The 22,703-nt window shown below is 42.2% G+C and overlaps 1 long non-coding RNA gene across 1 annotated transcript; it reads right to left on the bottom strand.

The window, feature by feature from the left end:
• Positions 1-14,214: 14,214 nt before the first annotated feature.
• Positions 14,215-22,234, bottom strand: LOC148005628 (uncharacterized). Its single transcript, XR_015621396.1, has 2 exons — positions 21,933-22,234; positions 14,215-17,957 (listed from the first exon to the last, which is right to left on the bottom strand). It is a non-coding gene; the product is annotated as an uncharacterized LOC148005628 (long non-coding RNA).
• Between the last annotated feature and the right edge of the window lie 469 nt (positions 22,235-22,703).

The raw sequence follows: 22,703 nt of genomic DNA, 5'->3' as shown, positions 1-22,703 counted from the left end.
GGAGCCCGTTTTTCTGGTTGAGAGATCAGAGCAAATGAATCTGAAACTTAAAATAGAAGTTGTTTTATTCTCATGGGCTCTGACATTTCAGTGGTAAGCTGAAAGTTAGAAAAACTGCTACTAAGTCCCAACTGCCAGCTAGCACCATATGGAAAAGGACGCCTGTGATATGTCTTCTATCGTGTGTGTGTTTGTGTCTGTGTGTGTGTGTCTGTGTGTGTGTGTCTGTGTGTGTGTCTGTGTGTGTGTGTCTGTGTGTGTCTGTGTGTGTGTCTGTGTGTGTGTCTGTGTGTATGTCTGTGTGTGTGTCTGTGTGTGTCTGTGTGTGTGTCTGTGTGTGTGTCTGTGTGTGTGTGCCTGTGTGTGTGTCTGTGTGTGTGTCTGTGTGTGTGTCTGTGTGTGTGTGTGTCTGTGTGTGTGTCTGTGTGTCTGTGTCTGTGTGTGTGTCTGTGTTTGTGTCTGTGTGTGTGTCTGTGTCTGTGTGTGTGTCTGTGTGTGTGTCTGTGTGTCTGTGTCTGTGTGTGTGTCTGTGTGTGTGTCTGTGTGTGTGTCTGTGTGTGTGTCTGTGTGTGTGTGTCTGTGTGTGTCTGTGTGTGTGTATGTCTGTGTGTGTGTCTGTGTGTGTCTGTGTGTGTCTGTGTGTGTGTGTGTCTGTGTGTGTGTATGTCTGTGTGTGTGTCTGTGTGTGTGTCTGTGTGTGTATGTCTGTGTGTGTGTCTGTGTGTGTGTGTGTGTGTGTGTGTGTGTGTAAAGTCTTTGCACTTGACTTACTGCAGAAGGGGTCTTCAAATAAACACAACAGTGGGGAGAATGAAATATTGGGAGGCCAAGCAGACCGAGGCAGAAAGGTCAAACCTGAGACTTCAGGGTGGCACTGACCATGCAAGCAGGTGACATTTGCCTGCTAATTAGTGAAGGTGGTGACTCTCAAAAATTATTTCTCATGCTTCTCTTAGCCAACATTCACGATTCACATCTGTCAAGCTTCTTAGAATTTAAGAACTGGAGGCTTTATTTGAACCCTCATTAGCAGGACTCAGGTTTAAAATAAATGTCTTAGGCCCAAGTAAAGTGAATTGCTATCTCCTGGGTATGAGTATGGGTATATTTTCTCCTTCCCTTCTTCTACTAAGAGAATAAATAAGGATTAAAATCTGATAATCACAGCTGCATGGTGAGAAAGCCAGGAGGATGAGGCAGGAGTAAACCCGTCTCAGAACACAGCAGGACACAGGTACGCGAAGGCCCACAGCCTGTGCTTACTCATCTTCAGAAGCGTGCGTCTTACTCCTGCACATGTAGAGCATCGGCTCTTCCTATCAGAATCTCTACTCAGCGGCACTCTAAGCCAACACCTTTTTCTTATGATAAAATCACCTAGAATGTCTAAGAAGCCTTCAGGTACCGTAGGAAGTGACTTGCTGTTTCTGCATGAATCTTCATTACAACCAACAGCAATGTTGTCTTCCTCATTTGTGACGTAAGAATAGGTCTAGAGCAGTGGTCCGCAACCTGAGGGTTGCAACCTCTTTGCATATCAGATGTCTTGCATGTGAGATATTTACATTACAAGTCATAACAGTAGCAAACTATAGTTATGAAGTATCAGAAAAAATAACTTTATGGGAGTGGTCACCACAGCGTGAAGAACTGTATTAAAGGGTCACAGCATTAGGAATGTTGAGAACCATGCTCTAGAGGGTCCAGAGAATCCCAGCTTTGGCTGCACATTGGAGTCACCTAGGGAACTAACCAAGCCTTCTCTCAAAACTGGGTCATAATCTTGAGTTAAACCAGGAACTCTCAAGATGACGCCAATCAGCAACCTGGGTTGCAACACTGAGTTAAACCAAATTTTTCAGACTGATACTAAGCCGGAAATAAAAGGTATGTTTGTGTTAATAGAAAGCTTCATGTCAAGGATTCCCTACAAAACCTCCCTTGATAATCGAGAAGACTAGGGCCAACATCCTTAGCATAGCCACATGATCATCATGCATCAGCTGGCTCGGGGGAAGTAAGAATGACTTGTCTCCTTACGCATTTATCAGCTCATATCACCTAGAACAATTTCTTGATCTGTGTATTGAGCCATGCTGTGCTGCCTGAAGCTGTATCCATAATGCATTGGGTCACCAGGAAATGCTTTCTGCACAAGGCTCTCCCGTCCATGCACTTGATTCTTTCCTGCACAAATATATATATTTGCCTGCCAGGGGGATTCTATGATATTTCTATGAATTTGTAACTTAAAAGTTTATTATCCAGGAGTGGCATACACCTACCATGGGAAGATGTTGGGAACAGAAAAAAATATGTAACAAGTATAAAACTTTCCATATGATAGAAATTCAAATTTAAGTGGCTAAAATCCCTAGTGGCTGAAAAAAATAAATTTAATTAACTCAACTTTCCTTAAAAAGAAACAAATTGTACTACTTCTAGTGGTAGTATGGATTTGATACATTTACTTTACATATATATATGTATATGTATAGACTTTTTTTAAAAAATCAGTGTAACTGATTCTCATGGAAATTAGCAAAGAATGGATAGTAGCATTATACAATTTAGCAAACTAAAGGCTCGGGGGTGACAGCTTGCAGAAAGCCTGAGTTCAATTCCCAGCAATCACATCTGGTGGCTCCCAAGGCCTATAACTCCAGCTCCAGGGATCTGATATCTCTGGCCTCCACGTGCACTTACACTCACGTGCACAGATATACACACAGTTCAAAGGAATATAACAAGTTATTTCACTATATACTATGAAAACGTTCAATCATTATGTACCAACTAAAGGTAAATAGAATGGGAAATATGATCATCAGGGTATGGAGGCAGAGCGCGGTGGTAGAGTACTTGCCCAGCATTCCTGATCTTCCACTCACAACTCAAAGGAAGAATGCAAGGGGAAAAGGCAGTTTTGGCTGTGTAGGATCTACACAAAGGAAACAACAAAATGCTACTGAGAGAAATATGAATAGTGAAAAGGTATCCATAAGAAACAAAGGAACTTTTAAGTCACAAATTCTAATCAAGATTCTACCTATGTATTTTTGAATGTCTGAAATTTTTTCAGAAGAAAAACAGTTAAGTATTAAGACTAATAAGAAATTATTAGTTTGGACTAAATAAATATGAATTATATTATATACACATATGGAAAAATTGTGTAATTTAGTAACCAAAGCAAAAGTCTAGAAATGTTACATTATAATCAATATTTAAATATAGTCATTTATAACTTAAAGAAAAATAAAATGGGAAAGAAAATAACTGTGCAAATGTACATATGTGTATTCCTGTTCATATAAACTCCTGGGGAAATCACCACCTCTGACCTCAAGCTATATTATAGAACAATAGTGATAAAAACTGCATAGTATTGGGACAGAAACAGGCAAGTAGATCAATGGAATAGAATTAAAGACCCAGAAATGAACCCACACCTATGATCACTTGATATTTGACAAAGGAACTAAAACCATCCAATGGGGAAAAGACAGCATTTTCAACAAATGGTGCTGGTTCAACTTGTGGTCTGCAGGTAAAAGAATGCAAATTGATCCATTCCTATCTCCTTGCACAAAGCTCAAGTCCAAGTGGATCAAAGACCTCCACATAAAACCAGATATGCTGAATCTAATAGAAGAGAAAGTGGGGAAGAGCCTTGAACACTTGGGTACAAAGGAAAACTTCCTGAACAGAACAGCAATGGCTTATGCTTTAAGAAAACAATCGACAAATGGGACCTCATAAAACTGCAAAGTTTCTGTAAGGCAAAGGACACTGTCATTAGGACAAAGAAGCAACCCGCAGATTGGGAAAAGATCTTTACCAATCCTACATTTGGCTAAACATCCAAAAACTCAACAAGATCGACTCCAGAGAACCAAATAACCCTATTTTAAAATGGAGTACAGAGCTAAACAAAGAATTCTCAGTTGAGGAATGTCAAATGGCTGAGAAGCACCTAAAGAAATGTTCAACATCCTTAGTCATCAGGGAAATGCAAATCAAAATGACACTGAGATTCCACCTCACACCAGTCAGAATGGCAAAGATCAAACTCACTGGTGACAACAGATGCTGGCGAGAATGTGGAGAAAGAGGAACCCTCCTCCATTGTTGCTGGGATTGTAAGCTGGTATGACCATGTTGGAAATCAGTCTGGCAGTTCCTGAGAAAATTGGAAATAGTTCTACCTGAAGACACAGCTATACCACTCCTGGGCATACACCCAAAAGATGCTCCAACGTATAACAAGGACACATGCACTACTATGTTCATAGCAGCCTTATTTATAATAGCCAGAAGCTGGAAACAACCCAGATGTTCCTCAACAGAAGAATGGATACAGACAATGTGGTCCATTCACACAAAGTACTATGCAGCGATAAAAAACAATGACTTCATGAAATTCTTAGACAAATGAATGAACTAGAAAATATCACCCAGAGTGAGGTAACCCAGACACAAAAGAACATACATGGTATGCACTCACTAAGAAGTGGATGTTAGCCCAAAAGCTCACAATGCCCATAATAAAACCTACAAACCATATAGAGAGTAAAAGGAAGGAAGACCAGGGAGGAGATGCTTCAGTCCTGCATTGAGTGGGAAACAGGATGATTGTGGGAAGTGGAAGGAGATAGGGACAAGGAAGAAAGAAAGGAGGGGAAGGAAATAAGTATCACAGTATCAAAAGCTGGAAGAAAAGTGAGAGAGGTACAGAGGGATCCGGAAATCTAACAAAAACTAGGTAATAGGGGGGATGAAGAACTGGGGATATCCACCTGAGGGTCCCAGAAACCAGAGAAACGTGAGGCTCCCTGGATCAAACAGGATTGGCTTTAGCAGTAATGTCCAGAAAATGGGGAAATAGAACCTGTGGAGACCACCTCCAGTAGATAGGCATGACCTGTGGTTGAGGGATGGGGTCACCCACCCAACTCAAAGGTTTTTTCATTCAGAAATATTCCTGTCCACAGGAAGAACAGGGACAAAAATAGAACAGAATTAAAAAGAAGGGCCAACAAGGGACTGCCCTACCTGAGGATGCACCATGTCTGCAGACACCAAACCCAATACTGTTGCCATGGTTAAGAGGTGCTGGCTGACAGGAACCTAATGTGGCTGTTTGTTGGGAGGTCTGGCCAGCAACTGACCAATGCAGATGTGGATACTTGGAGCCAACCATCAGACTGAACTCAGGGAACCTGGTTGTGGAGCTGGCTGAAGGACTGGAGGAACAGTTGGGGATTGCAACCCCATTAGAAGAACAATTACGCTAGCCTGACCATCCAGTTCTCCCAGAGTCTAGACCTTCAACCAAGTAGTGTACCTAGAACGATCCTCAGCTCCGGATACATATGTAGCCTTGCCTGACAGCAACGGGAGGAGAGACCCTTCATCCTGGGGAGGTTTGATCCCTCATAGTAGGGGATACTGAAGTAGTGGGGCAGGAGAATGTCGGTGGGTGGGGAAGCACACACATACAAGCAAAGGGGAGGGCAAAAGTGGGATGGGGGTGGGGGAGTGGGGTAACTGGGAAGTGGGATATCATTTGAGATGTAAACGAATGGAATGATCAAAAAATGCTGAAAGAAAATTCAGATTAATATTTAGATTTCTCCCAGATGGAAATAAAACTCTGGAAGCCTAAAAATGAGATTGGGAAGGGGGAGTGAATGACACATTTAATGGTTTATCCACTTTACATATTTACATATCAAAAATGTAATCTAAAAAGAATCCTAAGTGGGAAATGGAGGAAACATTTGTCATAATACTGTGTTTCTTTCTTCTTTTTATCTTTTAATTTTTTGTGGGTTTTTGTCTTGGCTGTCCTGGAACTCACTCTGTAGACTAGGCTGTCCTGGAATTTAGAGATCACTTACCTCTACCTCCTGAGTGCTGGGATTAAAGGCACTGCCACCACCACCCAGCAAGATTTTTTTGGTGTAGTTAACTGATACAGGTACTGTATCAAGCACTCAGTTCCAGACTGTGCCACCATGGATTACTTATGTGAAAACATGTTCAACCTCCAGGAGGTCGACATCTACAGAAGAACTCAGTCCTGTTTGCAGATTCCCATCATCATCAAACCACCATCCTGGAAAGTAGACAAAAACAAAGTCTGACTCCATAGCTTGCAGGTGAGGAGGGAAGGAATGGTACAAAGTAATAAACAGACAGTGTAAGCCTGTTGTCATCTTAGGAGTACAGCACTGGGGAGCCAGACACTTTGGATGCACTAAGAAATGAAGGTTGTCCAAGTCAACGTAGTCGGCGATGATGAGCTCATTCAGTAGGTTGTGCTCACCTGAGCTGCTGAGCACATGACTTACCTGGAAAAGAAGTTAGCCATCTGGAGTCGATCTGAAAGGAAGACTAATAAGTTTAAGCGCCATGATGTTAGCCAACCACATTCTATATAACAATGAATCAGAAGTCTGAGACATGGTCCAATCTCTAGGGGGAGGATAAGAACTTGCAACCAAACGGTATAATAATTCAGTTAATATACTCTTCAAATATAATGATTTACAAGTTTAAGGATATAAAGTGAAGAGGCAGGGTACAATAAAAACAGCTTATGGAAACCAGAGTCAAACATTTGAAAAGTTTTACATCCTACCATGTGTGTATGTTCCTAAAACACCCTGGTAAGGAAATATTGTTGAAATCAAAATTCCTATAAGATAGAACTGAAGTTATTGTTTGCTTTCAATTGCTCTTTATTTATTTTGGTTTTGGTTTTGTATCCTAGGGAGCAGGAAAACTTAGGCTGAGTTATCCACAGCATCCACAGCTGGGGAAGGTAATGTCCTGCCTACCCATCACTGCTTCAGTTCCATTCTAGGCTGCAAAGTGGTCTGCAAGTTGCAAGTCACTTTCTAGGGACAAGCTTCCCATCTGAAAGGCCCCAGATCCAGGCTTTTTCTTCCTCAAGCATGCAACTCCTAAGGAAACATCCATTTCTTGGAGTACATTGTTTGAATAATCTGATTGTCAAAGGAATCTGATTCCCATTCATTGGAAACCAGAAATTGGGACCCCTAGCACCCACATTAAGAGCTAGTTGTGACCACAAGTACGAATATAATCTCGGCAATGGGATGCAGAGAACAGCAGATCCTGGCAACTCTCTGGTCAGCCAGCATAGCTAAGTAGTGAGTTTGAGGTTCAATGTGTTAACCCCCGGACTCCACACATACACACCTGCCCACACAAGTGTGTACAAACACATGGATTAAGTCTAAAGTGAATTTGTGAAGGTGAGTGTTCAATTGGCTCTAAATTATGACCTTTGTGTGCAAATAATTCTTTTTTTTGAGCTGCTGCCCAATGAATTATAGAAGAATCAAAACTTTCTTACCGTCCACTTACCAGATGCCATGAGTATCACCTATTCACACAACTTTCTTAGATGTAGTTGGGTTGACCTCACACTCACTATGTATCTCAGGCTGGCTTTGAACTCATGATCTATAGAGCCTCAGCCTCCTAAGACCTGGGGTTATAAGTACATGCCACCACTCCAACTCTGATAGCAATTAGACAACCCAAACTGTCTCTAGATATTATCAAATGTCTGTGGGGTAGTGGAAAATTATCTGTGGTAGAATGTTATTTCAGTGGCTACAGGGTGGCAGGATATTTTGTAAAAAGATTTTAGAGTGGATCCACCAGCAACTTTAACAATAAGACATTCAAGAAAAGTAGCATGGTACCAGCAGTACTACAATATGGTGAGTGAGAAAGCATAGCATATCCCATTAGTGAAACAAGGGCCAGATGATTCTGTAAAGAGGTGGAGATGACCTCTGATTGGCTTAACACAGTTTACTATGTTTTCAGCAAGGGGATGAACCAGTCAGGGGTCCTGACTAAAATTCCTTAGGTAGAAGCCTAAGGAAACAGTATATACTTAAGAAAGAATCAAAGATGTGAGGAAACTCCAAATTGGCTGTGTTGTGTGTTTTAGCACCAACAGGACCAAAAGGCTTAACAAGTAAAACCTTACATTCAGATGTGCTTGTTGGAGGACAGACTGAGACCCTTCGTGCCCCCGCCAGCAGGGACCCAGTTATTCGTGGGGGTCGAGGGGGACCCATACCTGCGGGAGAACGGGCGAGAAAGAGGAGTGAGACCAAGCAGTGTCCTTGTCAAGGTCTGTTTATTGAGAGGAATGTACAGCATTTAAAGGCCTGAAGCAGGAACTAAAGCTTAGGGTGGCGGGGAGAGAACTGGGAAGTGCCCAAGCACATAAGGTGAATCTCTAAACTGCAAGATAGTCTTCTTAGACAATGAGGCTGAAAGAACCAAGCTGGAGTCTCAGGATGGCGCGCCCCAGGAAACACCAATCTCGGACGAGCCCCCAAATGAAAGATCCCCAAAGAGAGACCCTTACTCAAGTCTTGGGAAATTGTGGACCCCAGACACAGAGAGACCATTGTGGATGTAATAAGCAAAGGCGAGGTTTATTACGGAGATCTATTACAGGGATCTCCGGGCTGACACATATCCCACGCAGGAGACAGAGGTGTCAACCCAGACTTTTAGAAGCAAAGGATTTTTATAGGGTGAGGAACAGGGGGATGGGGAGAGTTGGCGCGGCTATAAGTGATTGGCTCATTCAAACATAGCAGTAAGATTACAGCACACCAGAAGAGTACGTGCTGACTGGGGTGTTTGGGATTTTAGAAGCTAGGGGCTTATCAGGGTTTGAAGGACTGGTTAAGGTGTGACTCTGAGTAAGCTGGGGGAGGTACCCTCCTGCCAAACGGTTTATGAGTCAATCCCGATAACTCGGGCTGGTTCCTGCATTCCTTTTCTTTATCTTTATGGTCTGTTAGTCCGGGCGGGGCTGCCTGGACTTGCTTTTCACAGTGTTTAGCCCTGAGTCTGTGAATTTTGAAACTTACTCTTTTAATTTTATATTTTTAAACCTTAAATCTGTATAATTTCCCTTTCAAGGCAACAGTCTTCCTGAAACCTGTTCTTTGAAAAGGTCAAGCCCTTCTCAGGAATCTGCTCAGGGCAGGGCTCTAGCTTTGCCTACTCCGGCAGTCTGGTCCCTGACACCTTCGGACAGATGGTCTGCTACCCGATAACAATGAACATGTAGGATTGTGTGGGACAGACCTATTATGCCATCTGAAAATTCTCTTTTCTGTGAAGATGTTTCCCCATAGAAACATTGCTATTTTTTATAATTCTAATTCTGTATAACCTTTACTAAAGAAATAAAAATGTCATTTAACATCCATTCATGGATCCTATGTGACAGTTTATACAGTTGTGATTGAATGCTTTGGATCTCATAGACTGTACCATAAAAGAGTTTGTTTAATTGCAATTGTCTCCATGGTAACTGTGCAATGACCCATGAGAACTGACCCTCTAGGTCACAGGGGAAGATGTTATGATGGCATTTTCAATAGAACCACTAAAGTCTTCATAAATTCTGTTTCCAAGTTCTTCCAGAATATGGATGAAGGAATCCATAATGGAAAGAACAACCAAAAAGCAAATCAATTAACACCTATATAAAATAAATATCTGGCTCCTCACAAAACAGAGAAAAGCAAGTGACTTTGTCAATGTTCTATTGCTATGAAGAGACACCATGACCATGGTAAGTAAGCAAGGGTTTAGTACAGCATCCTCTGGGCAGGGAGGATGGTGGCACACAGCCAGAGATGTTAGCTGAGAGATCTACATCTGAATATAAAGGCAGCAAGGCGAAAAGGACACTTCCCCTGACTTGAGCAAATTCCAAAGAGTCCCCCAAAGTGATATACTTCCTCCGTCAAGGTCACATCACACCTCCTGAAGGCCACAATGCTAGTTCTTTCAAATAGTGCCACTCCCTAGTGACAAAACATTTCAATCCATGAGCCTGGGGACGGGCAGGGAAGGGGGGTGGGCAGGGAAGGGGGCATTCTTATATTTTTGGTTGTGAGTCTAGCCTTCAATAGCTGAGGCATCTCTCCAGGCTGGAGAGTCCATCTTATTCAAACCACCATGGAAAAATTAACAGTAAAATGGAATGATTTTCACTTACATATTTTCCCAATAGTTAGCTGTGCAGTATTTATAGGATGCACAGGAGAAGCAAATCTCTAACACTAGGATACCATCATCAAAGGCACATGCTTAGAACTTAGCAAACAGATCTCAAAAAGACTAACACCTTTTAATTCATAAACATATCCTTTAGAAGTCATTCTTACACCAAAACTTAAATGTGGAAAGAAAGAAATTGAGATAAAATATGGTTCATTAATAATGATAGTGTAAAATCTGAAATAATTCAAGGCCCAGCAAGAAGTTGATTAATCTTATTCAGTAAGTCAATAAATTGAGCCAGGAACTGTTCTTAGAACACACAGATAGAGTGATCAGCAATGCAGGCCCTACAGCATAAAATCTGAGGAGGACAAAAAGAACCCTACAAATAATTACACAGACTCACATTCAAAACTTGTAGCACACGATAGAACAAGATAGCCAGCAGATTTGAAAAAGGTGAAAACAAAGTTTTTATGGGAAATAAATTCCAAATGTGTCTTTGAGATGACAATAGTTAAATTAAGACTCGGTGAATATGGACACATCAAAAGGCAAAGAACAAAGAGAACCTTGGGATTGGAAAGATGGCTCAGCAGTTGAGAACACTTGTTCTTACAGATGAAAGGGGTTCCCAGCACCTAATGGCAGCTCCCAATTATCTTTAAGTCCAGTTCCAGGAGATCTGATACCGTTTTATATCTTTACTGGCCCCAGGCATGCATGTGGTTACATAGGCATACATGCTTGCAAAATATCCATACACATTGTTGTGGTTTGAATGGGCTCATTTATTTGAAAGTATGGTTTTTAGTAGAAGTGTTTGCATTAGGATGTGTGGTTTTGTTAGAGGAGGTGTGCTACAGAGGGCAGGTGTTGAGGTTTCCAAAGCCCAAGTCATTCACATTCAGTGTTGTCTGTCTCTGTCTCTGTCTGTCTCTGTCTCTGTGTCTCTCTGTCTCTGTGTCTCTCTGTCTCTGTGTCTGCCTCTCTCTGTCTCTCTCTGCTTCTCTCTCTGTCTCTCTCTGCTTCTCTCTCTCTCTCTCTCTCTCCCCCTCTCCCTCTTCCTCTCTCTCTCTCTCTCTCTCTCTCTCTGCTCTGCTCTGCTCTGCAGCGTCTCAACATATAAACTCTTAGTTACTGCCCTAATGCCATGACTGCTCCCTGCTTTCATGCTCCCCTACATGATGGTCGTAGACTAACCTTCTGAACCTATATGAAAGCCCCAATAAATGCTTTCTTTTTGTAAGTTGCCACTGGTGTCTCAGCCAGGAGTTTGAGTTGGCTATTTAATCATAGATATAATGGCAATTCACCGAAGAGTAACATTTATATGCTTTAAAGAATGATATGGTTGACTTAATTATTCTAACTTCATTCTTATGAGGTCTTTTACGTTTTTCTTTGTTATCATCTTGCCTGAACAAATACCCAGATAATGCCACAGGCTCCGCTAGAGTAGAACAAATTTTATGTTATAAAAAAGTTTCCCTGGGTTCGGTCCCCAGCTCTGAAAAAAAAGAACCAAAAAAAAAAAAAAAAAGGTTTGCTGTCCTCTGGGGGTTCACGGTCTTACGCTTATCAAAACATAAATTATGAAAATATGTAGTGTCAAATGGTAAAGGAGAAGCAAGTATTGTCAATGACAGAGGATGATGGAGGATGTAGAGTGTGGTGGTTTTAACAAGAATGTTCATCCTAAGCTCATACATGTTAATGCTTGGTCATCTGGTAGTGGTACTACTTGACAGGGATTCAGAAGTCTAGCCTTGTTGGAGGAAGTGTGTCAGAGGGGTGGCCTTTTAGCTTCAAATGCTCAACCAAGGCCCAGTTTCTCTCTCTTCCTGCTACCTGTGAATCGAAATGTAGAATTCCCAAGGTGCTTCACCATGTCTGCCCACATATTGCATGCTTCCCTCCATGGTGACCATTTGAACTAAAACCTCTGAAACTGTAAGCAAGTCCCAGTTAACTGTGTTTCTTTATAACAGTTGGCTGTAGTCATGGTGTCTATTCCCAGCAATAGAACAGAGACAGAGGTGGTAGATGGAGCAAAGTATTACTATGATCAGGCTGACCATGCTGCTTATGGGCAGAATGTGGACTATGGGACCTTGAGTTAGGAAAGCAGTTGAATGTTTTAGTTGGGAGATTAATGGGTCATACTAGTGGAAGCATAGAAGACAGTGGGCTGAGGATGACTTGAATTGTAATGGCCTGGCTCACAAAGCTTCCAAGGAGAATAATATCAGTATGTGGCCTAGAAATTATTCTTATTATATTTCAGTGAAGAATGTGGCTGCTTTCTGCCCTTGTCCAAAAAACTATGCCTGAGGCTAAATTGAAGAGTTTTGGCTTCCATTGTTGGCAAGGATTTCGAAAGAGCCTAGTATTCACTATGTCATCTGGTTATTAGTGGCCAATCTTATGAAAATCTATGGAACAAGATGACCAAGAAAAAAATATAAAATGTACTTTTTGAGGAGAAAAGAAGCACCAGAAGTATAGTAGAAATAAGAACTAAGTCCAGTGCTCAAGAAGATAAACAGGGTTTGGATTTGTTTTTTGTTTTATTTTGTTTTGTTTTGTTTTTGTTTTTGTTTTGTTTTGAATTGCTTGTGTTGTGGTTGTTTCTAACTTTTTTAAAAAGCCTGAGCATAAATGGAATAAAGGGAACAGGAACTTCAGGGCAGGACCCCACCCAGCTAAGCTTCAAAGTTGTGAAAATGATTTTAAAAGCTTATGGGTAGGCCTCTTTAAGCCTAGCACTCAGGAAGCAGAGGCAGATGTATCTCTGAGGTCAAGAACAGCTTTAGACACAGAGAAAGTTTCAGGAGAGCCAAGCTTAGCTAATGAAGAAAACAACTGAAAACAGAAAGCTGGTATAAACGTATTTGAATAAGGGGGCCCTGTTCCAGCCCTAGCAAGCAGAAAACCATGGCAGCTTCAGCCACATGATTCTGGCTTTAGAGCAAATACACACACACACACACACACACACACACACACACACACAAATGGGTTATAGAATCTCTTTCTGCAACCAACAAAAGCAACTGAGGCCTTCAGTGTGTGGCGGGAATGTCCCTGCATTGAGTCCCAGAGAGGCCTTTGTGTGAATTTGTAAAGGAGAAGGCTGGATCATCTTAGAGAACTCAAGATGTTGAAGACGCCAGAGTTATAGGACACCTACCGAAGAGAGCTGCTGACAGGGGTGGAATCAGCCCAGGAGAGAGAAGTGTGTTACACTTAGCAGAACTGAAAGGAGTTGGAGATCTGAAGAGCACTTTGGTAGAAGACATGGAGATGCAGAGTTTGGAGTTTGCCCAGCTGATTCACCATCTTGCTTTGGCCCATTATTTCTTCACTATATTCCTTTTCCTCCCTTTTAGAATGGGAATGTATAGTCTATGCCATTTTATATTAGAAGTATGTGATTTGCTTTTTTATTTTTAGTTTACAGGGCAGTACTGTTAAGAGAGCGCCATAAGCCACAGAAGAGACTTTGAACTATGGATTTTTAAACCGTGCTGATACTGTTATAAACTATGGGGACTTTTGAAGTTGGACTGAATGCAGTTTTGCATTCTGATATGGCTAAAGGCCTTTGGGATCCAAGGAGTGAAATGTGGTGGTCTGAACAAAAAATAGGCTCATGGATTTGAATGCTAGGGAATTCAGGATTAGTGCTACTTGACAGGGATTAGGAGAAATGGCCTTGCTGGAATTCTCACTGAAGGTAGGCTTTAGGGTTTCAAATGCTCAAGCCAAACCTAATGTCTTTCTCCTCTTGCTGCCTGCAGATCCACATGTAGAACTCTCAGCTACTTCTCTAGCACCATATCTGCTTATGTGTCAATACGCTTTGGGCCAGGATGATAATGGACTAAGCCTCTGAAACTGTAAGCAATCCCCAATTAAAAGTTTTCCTTTATAAGAGTTGCTTTGGGCATAGAGTCTTTTCACAACAATAAAATATTGACTAAGACATGGAGTTATGAGGTACATGGAAACTGCAAGTTCTAGTAGTCTATGAGACTAGAAATAAGAGGAGCTATCTCAACGAAATAGGGGAGACAAGGGACCTTGCAGGAATACAGCAAATGTAGAAGAAAAAGTTCAGAGCCTTCATGAATGCAATAACACACATGCTTTCGTTTTTATTTCAGAGGCTGCTTCCATTATCATGCTATCAAGATGTGAGTAGCATGGAGCTAGACGGCCTCTACAGGGTGTGCAAGTTAAAGCATGATCTTCAGTCAGGGGTGCTATGAGGAGGAGGGAGGAAGAGGAGAACCTTGAAGATGTGAAGCCTATTAATAAAAATTGAGGTTGTGATAAGCCTGGAGTAAGTACTGAGACCCTGACTGCTTCCTGTCGCAGGATCCTGGTGGTCTGCCAGCCAAAAATAAAGACACTGAGACCCTTTATATTTCAAAGCTTAGGCTTTAGCTGGACAGACGCTCAATTAGTTTGTTTAAGTTACCACGATCACCTAGCTTTGTCCCACCAAGTGGCCAGCTATGACTTCCAACCCTGTGATTACGTCTCTTTCCTTCATGTCTCCTGGAAAAAAGGATCTTCCTCCTTCTTCCAAGAGTTCCTTTCTCTGCTGGACTTCTACTTCCTGCCCTAGCTGCTCTTTATAACAACCAATCAGCAGTGAGATACATCTGATACAACTCTTGGTCTAGGGACAGAGGACAATGGGACCTTCTCTTTAGTGTTTACAAAACTGGAGGCTGGTAATGGGTCGTTGTAATGACTATAGCAGAATCTGCTAGCATTTTAGCTCCCTGTGGTTCAGCAATTAACAATTGGATATACAGAGATATACCACAATTAGGGAGAATGAAGGTAACCTCTACAGCTTTCTCTCTTCCTCTGCCTCCCCTGAGTGGAAGTGAGAAGCTCTGCCGTGTGCTACCAGCACAATCTTCTACGTTTTACAACAGGTCAAAAGCAATAAGCCAAGCAACCCTGGACTGAAACTCTGAAACCACAAACCAAGTAAACATTTTAGCTTTTAAGTTGACTCAAGCTTTTTCTCACAGTGATGGAAAGCACAGACAAAAGGTTCTCTGGGTAAATGATGTGAATGGACTCATTTTTTTTAAAGAATCATTCTGTCTGCTTTCTGTGTCAAGGCAACAAAGAAGTGTATGGTTTCCCTGTGGTGAAAAAACAGTGGGATCAAGACCAAGCCTCACAGGGAACCAGGAAGGGTTTACAGCAAGCATCCAAGACAGAGAAATCAGAGCAAGCATGGCCTTGCCTAGACTGCAACAAGATTCATGGACCAAACTTCTAGTGCTCCAACACTAACAGTTATGACTGGTTGACTGTCACTGATGCTTTTCATACCAGCTCCCCATTAATCACCATTGTCTCTATACGAACTCTCTTCAAAGAATGCCAGTCAGGATCAGGTGCCCAGACTTCACTCAGATCCAATGAAAGGTGGGAGCCTGAGGTAGAAAAAATACAGTCTACTGGATCGGAGAAGCAGCCAGCTTGTCCCTCCAGCACATTTTGGAACCATTGCTTCTAAGCAATATAGGACCACACTCTCCATTATGGATATAGTCATAGTCAGCCTCCTCCCCTTGAGCTGCCATCCAGCTGTCTCTGCGCAGCACTGCAGACTAGCACATGCCACACTCAATGTGTATGTTACTTTCCTACTGCTGGGATAAAATGCTGTGACCGAGGGAGGCTACTAGAGGATTAGAATCCATGACAGCATAGAAAGAACATGACGGCAGAAACAGCTGAGAGTACAAAGAGCAAACAGGAGACAGAGAATACTCTGTGGGTGGCATGAATCATTCCAAGCCTCAAAACCCACCCCCAGTGACACACCTCCTTGAAAAAGGCCATTCACATAAGCCTTCCGAAACAGATCCACCAACTGGGGACCATCTATTCAAACATATGAGCCTACGGGAGCCATCTTATTCAAAGCACCACAGTGTGAAAATACAAACTTAGCCTCAGAAGCTCTAGGTGCCCAAATTCTGCATTTCTATCTAATTTCCCTCCAATGTCCAAGCTGCTGATCCACAAACTGTGGTTAGAGAGCATCAAGGCTCTGACAGCTGTAACATATCAAGCCCAAATTACCTAACAAGCCTCTCTGAACCCGTCCTTCAAGAAAAATCACAATAGCAAAGGAGGCTCTCAAGTTCTTAATCCTAATTCCTCTTTGTGTGTGCCCATGCAAGTGTATACATGTGTTCATATTTGTGCATTTGTGAGGACAAGAATGTATGCAGTGATATGCATGGGTGTTCCCCTGTGTGCATGGGTATCTGTGCACTGTTGTATGTGCACAGATGTGTGTATGTGTGAATGTGCGTGCATGTGAGTGTGTGTATATGTATGCACACATACACACTCATTTGGAGACCAGAGGTCCATGTCAAGTGCTAACAGTTTCCACTTTGTTTTTGTGATGCAGAATGTCTCATTGAAACTGAAGCTCCCTGGTTCAGTTAGACTGGCTTCCCAGTGTTGGAATTACAAGTACACACTATTGTGCCTAACCTTTCCAACATGAGTGCTGGGGATCCAAACTCAGGTCCTCATACTTGTGTCAGACCTTCTTGGGCCCTCCAGTCTTGTTGGATCCTCCTAGACCGTTGGGTTTTGCCCCCTGCTGAGCCTTGCTGATTGATGCATGTGAAAGCCTTTGTTCCTCTGAAGGAACAACCCAGCCTTCCTGAACCCTAGATCTTTTGATCTTAGCCCTAGTTTCAGTTTCCCTGCTGAGAATGTAAATTCATTTCTCCATTGTGCTTCCGCTCAGTGGTTGGGCTATAAATTCTGTGTACTCAGTAAAAGTTTGGGCATTCATTTTCTTCAAACACGAGTGACCTGAGTCTGTGTGTTTCTTTTTAAATCCTGCAGGCCTGCATTCCTTATGCTTGCACTCTTCACATGCTAGTCATCCAAAAATGTTTACTGAATCAATTGAATGTGTTAGTTTTCTGCAGGGTCCAAACATTCCTCTTTTGTTGTTCTTCTTTGGTCACTTTCTAGAGCTAGCCATTTTAAAGAGCACAGAAGCCAGATGTTCCAACATAATGCTGACATGAACAAGCAACATGAAGTCATTGTCACCCCATTGCATTCATCGCAATCCACAACTGTGCTAGTCAATTGTGGGAGACAGAAGAGTGGGATGGCATGACATTGTACTGTCACTGGAGAGCTTCATGTGATGACCCCATAGACACCAAATTGTCACACTTAACCAATGTGGCTTTCTTTCTGTAAATGTCCCCTACGTCTTCTGCCTCCCGGGATGTCTTGAGCTTAAAATAGTTTATTGAAGCTGGATTGATGGGCAGTGAGGGAACCTTCCAGGGCCTGATCTGCAGATCCTTCTTGCTCAGTTCTCCCTTATTTAGCAGTCTGGATGTCGTTTGATTTGTGCCAGGCTCCTGGCACTCCCTCTGTTTTTCCATGTGCGCTGACAAATTTTACAGGGTACGAGCTGCATAATTGCCCTCCGCTTTTATGAGCTCAGTCATAGAATGGCTGGGGCCAGGTGCTTTCCCCTGCTAACGTTCACTATGGATTTTAGACGGAGTTTTGATTTCTTCCCTAAGGCTTTGGAGACAGGCGGGGTTTCTTGAGGTGTATTTAACTGCCCCATAATTGATCATTTTCCTTGGAATATTTAACATCCTTTGCTTGAGTCTGTGTGCTTGAACCATTGTCTCAGATATTTTCTTTTTGTATATAAATGCCCCGTTGCCTTCAGACACAGCACTAGTGTTGGGTAGAATCTGAAAATCCACGTGTCTGGGAGGAAAGCCATCCACTCTGAGAAGGTCTTGCTGAATTCCCTCTGAACTCAGAGAAGCAACCTGAAAGGGACAGTTAGATGAGCTTGGGAAGGTCATTTCATTGCATTTTGGTGGTGGAAGATTTTCTGATTGGTGTGGGTAAGCATATGGGCTTGAAAAATGGGGGAAATAGGTTTTCTTTCAAATAATTATTTCTTCTAAGGACAAAATTATTAAAGAACATCTTCACCACTTTTGAGCTAATCATTTCTCACACCCTTCTCATTGACCTTGAAATAAACACTTTTATGCAGTACATAAGTCAAAACACATGGACAGATGATGAGTAAATTTGGAGTGAAAATCAAGGGCCATCAGAGCTGCTAACGACACTCGTCTTGGTTCATTTTAACAAATTGGTCTGAGGGAAAGGTTTATGGTGAAACTTATAGTGAACATGGAACCACTCTTGAAGAAGGTAGTCTTGTTAATATGCCCTAATTCACTGGGTCAGGGTGAACCCGAAATGCTTCAAATGACTAGTGCAAATGGTTCCTAGTCTGTCCATTCAGGAGCAAGACATTTAAAGCATCTGTTCTAAAGGCAGAATGAACAAGTAGAATTTGTTAGAAAACTTAAAAAAGAAACCCATACCTCCATGGAAATTAATTTAGAATTAGTTGTGTTGGAAAATAGGCAGGAATGTGTTGTTAATCTCCTTGTATGACTCTAATGTATGATCAAGATTAAGAGTCACAGTTTTCTTATATCAGGAAAAAAAGTAACTCAAAACACGTTAAAAGAGGCAAAAATTATCTAAGGAAGTTCCTGAATGACAAGGTGCAAAGTAATGCACCTAAGGAGACACATTCTCTGTCATGTGGTCAATGTGGCAACAAAGACTTAAGAAAACATGTGCCCTTTAAAGCTGCAGTGCATGGATACTTACGTGAATGATAGAAATAAGACATGGGGAGCCCGGCACTGTGATGAAGAACTGGTTTGCAATGAATGAGAAATGGATTGAAAATATATGACATTATTGCAAGCAAAAGACCAGGTAGGACACTTTTGCTGTTGTCTAGAAGAAAATTAGCCATACTACTTGCTGAGGTTGTAAAACTGGACCAATATATTTAATTTTGTAGTTATAGTGCATGCAAACAGCAAACCTTTGACAGTTGTGGAAAAGAAAAGAAGTAATGGGCCAACAGTTTTCATGGCAAAATAAAGCAAAAGAAGTAAAGTCCTTGGAGGAGATGTGATTGGTAATGGAATAAATACAATTCAAAACTGTTGACTCAAACACATGGAATCAAAGCTCTGAGCCTCCCATTTCCTTTGTTGAAAAAACAAGTAACTGTACATTATGGTTGTGTTGTTTACTGTTCTTGTAGGGGTGCCTCTGACTTTCTTGCCTCTTCTTGAGACCCTTTACTCATAGTGTGTCCTCTTGTCCAGTCTTGATGTGAGGCTTTGTGACCAGTCTTACTATATCTTGCTAGACTGTGTTCTGTTAATATCCCTGGAAATCCTGCTCTTCTGTTTGAAAGGAAACAGAGAAGTGGATCTGGGAAAGGGACTAGGAGTAGAGGGAGGGGAAACTGTGGTCAGGATTAATATATGAGACAAGAATAAAGGGGAAAATGGCTTACCAAATAAACAGTTAGGAAAATAAAGTAATTGATAATCGAATAAAATAAAGTATTGCGTTAGCTCATTATGTAACAAGTACTCACTGTCCAGCAGGTAGTGTAGGCTGAGGGCACTCAGTGAAAAGGGCTAAGGTTGCTCTGGGTTTGGGTTTGGGTTAGTTTGGTGTGATGCAGTCTTGAGAGACTGAGGTCACAGAGGAGAGCTTCTCTTAGGTCTCTCTATAGCTCTTTTCCTCCTCAGGATGCTGGATCGTTTTTACACTTTCAATAGTGCTCACTGCAGTATGTCATGTAGTCTGAGGAAGCATCTCAGGCCATCATTCCTCTCAAGCCTGGGCAAGCCATCCCTCTTCCATTCTTTTCCCCAAACGCCTGCTGTCTCTGTATAGCTTCTACACTGTACCACTAGGTCTCTTTTGTGGACACAAACTGGGTTTTGATTACTATTAAATCCTAACTTTCAATGAGACACTTAAAACACAGGAGGCCCAATGGAGAGTTTTAAAATTTCCCCCAAATTTTAATAAATACTTTCTGAGGGTCTCCATGGAGGCAAGCACTGTGATAGATAACTATGCTACAATAAAGAAACCGGACAGCATCCAATCCCAGTGGGGAGATGGCAAAAGGAGGATAAAATCAGCTCAGTAAAGAGGGAAGAAGCCATTGAGTAGCAAAGAACACTGGGCACAGTCATGTGCTAGACTGGGTGACCACATCAAACTGAGTGAGAACTCATGCAAAGAAAAAAACTGAATGATAAGGAAAAACCAGAAACGTGACAATCCCGAGGACTTTGTGTTGGTGTTAACAGACAGAAAGAAGCCCAGTGGTCAGTGAATAAAAGTCAGTGACCTAGAAAGACAGTGCTCAGGGGATATGACAGGCAATGGGGTCAGCTCATAGCTGGTGGGAAGTCAGTGTCTGTGGGACTCTGTAGGCTGCAGTAAGAAGTCTGCATTTTACAGCAAATGCAACAGAACACCATTCGCTGGGTGGCTTGTCTCTGGGAAGGACATCATTAGTTTACAATTCCCATGGTACCACTAGTTATTAGCTTTGCCTAAGATTCTAGAAAATAGTTTCTGAAGGTCTACTCAGAGGCAGGCATGAAGAGAAAAGTGTGTTACTGTGAACAAGGAAGTTTGACGACCCCCACCCCATTGGAACCAAGGCAAAGGAGACAATAAACAGCTCAGTAAACAAGGGCAGAGAATCCAAGCCAGGTAGTATGCTAGAGGGTGATGGGGTACCCCTTAAACTGAGGAAGAGACTGAAGAAAGAGACAATTAGAAGATGCCTACTGTGTAGAGGAGAATAGCATGCTGTTTCCTGAGATATATGAACTGGAGGAATAAACTATGAGAAAACCAAAATCAAGAGCCATGATTTGATTGTTATATAAATTATATATTCCACCATAATATTAGGGTCGAAGTGCATGTTTGCTGACAAACAACAACACCAAGAGAGTTTCATATACAAAGTCTGCTAACCTGGGAATGTGGTAGGCCCAGAGGAAAGTATTTGACAGAAATTAACTGATAGCATTGTAAGTCAGGGCTCAGTACAGTGAGTGCACAGAAGGTATGTATTGATGGGTCAGGGCAATGGGCACAGAGAAAGTATGCATAGAGGTGAGAAGGACAAAGAGAAGAGGTGCAGAAAGGGAAAAGTTACAGGAAGGAAGGACAGGACAGTTCAGGAAAGGACAGAACGAGACAAGACAGAACAGGTCAGGACAGGACAGGAGAGAGAAGACAGGAGAAGACAGGACAGAATGGGTCAGGACAGGACAGGACAAGATAGCACAGGGAAGGACAGGACAGACCTCCAAGCTGAGGGCCTGATGATGAGATTTCCAGGTAGAACATTAGTGGTATGGTCTATGAAAGCAAAACTTGGTGGAGGCTGGAGGGGTGGCACAGCAGTTAAGATAATTTACTTCTTTTTTCCAGAGGATCGCAACTGCTTACAATTCTAGCATCAGGGGGTCTTCTTCTGACCTCCATGAACACACACACACACACACACACACACACACACACGAGTGCATAGCACAGCATACTCAAAAATAAAAATAAACATCTTTTTAAAATGTATCTGCTTTGTTTTATTAAAATTTAGAACTATTGCTCATTGAAAGGCAATTTGGAGAAAATGAGACTAGAAACCACTGGCTAGGGGGCTGGGACACATCTGAAAGAGTACTGCTGCACAAAGCACACAAAGATTTCTGAACATCAGCTCAAAGAGAACACAAAAGGCCAACTAGAAACTGGGCCACAGTCTTTAACACTCAAGGAAGTACACAGATGACAAAGCACATGAAAAGATACTCCACAGCACATGTCACCAGGAAAACAAATTAAAATGGCAGAGTCGTGTTGTAAACACTTACTAGGAAGGACAGCGTCCAAAGCACTGTATGAAGTCACCCCGAAAGCAAGGTCCAGGAAGAGGCTCTTGTTCAGGGCAATGCACAAATGCGCTTGGCCACTTACTAACAGGCGAACTCACCATGTGACCGGCCATCACACTCCATAGTAACTCTAACCTTAGTATCGCACCCACTCAAAAGCAGTCACAGACCAAGCTCCTGCCTTGACTTCCTACCTTGGCTTCCTTCCCTAATGGACTAGAGTCTACAAGTAAACAAACCTGTCCTCCTCGAGTTGCTTTGGATCACAGTGTTTTTTACAGGAGAAGGCAAGTTAGAACAGCCTGCTTATATGCTATGATGTACTGGGCTGGGCGGGCGGAGCTGGGTGGGATGGGGCAGGGCAGGGCTGGCCTGGGCTGGCCTGGGCCTGGGCCTGGGCTGGCCTGAGCTGGGCTAGATGGACAGATTTTCACTGTCTCAGCTCACCCTGACCATTGTTACTATTATTCTCTTTGTTTGCAAATTTTGAATCTTGAGTTGACATGAAAACCCTATATTTTATACCCAATTCTTTCCTGTATGCCTCCAAAGTGTAAACTCACCTGGTTTTTAAGGAGGGAAACTCTTATTACCTAAATTACTTTTCACTTTTCTACACCCCTAAATCATAATTATTTACTATTTTAGCTCATGAAAATAATGTTTTGAATGCTGTGTTTGTGTGCATGTGTGTGTGTATGTGCATGCATGTGTATATATCAGAGGTATTTGTGTGTGTGTATGTATGTG

Source organism: Rattus norvegicus, chromosome 5 (assembly GCF_021556685.1).
Source record: "Rattus norvegicus strain SHRSP/BbbUtx chromosome 5, alternate assembly SHRSP_T2T, whole genome shotgun sequence".
NCBI classification, from domain to species: Eukaryota; Metazoa; Chordata; class Mammalia; order Rodentia; family Muridae; genus Rattus; species Rattus norvegicus.
The sequence above is the reverse complement of the archived record's forward strand: the minus strand, read 5'-3'. Positions and strand labels throughout refer to the sequence as shown.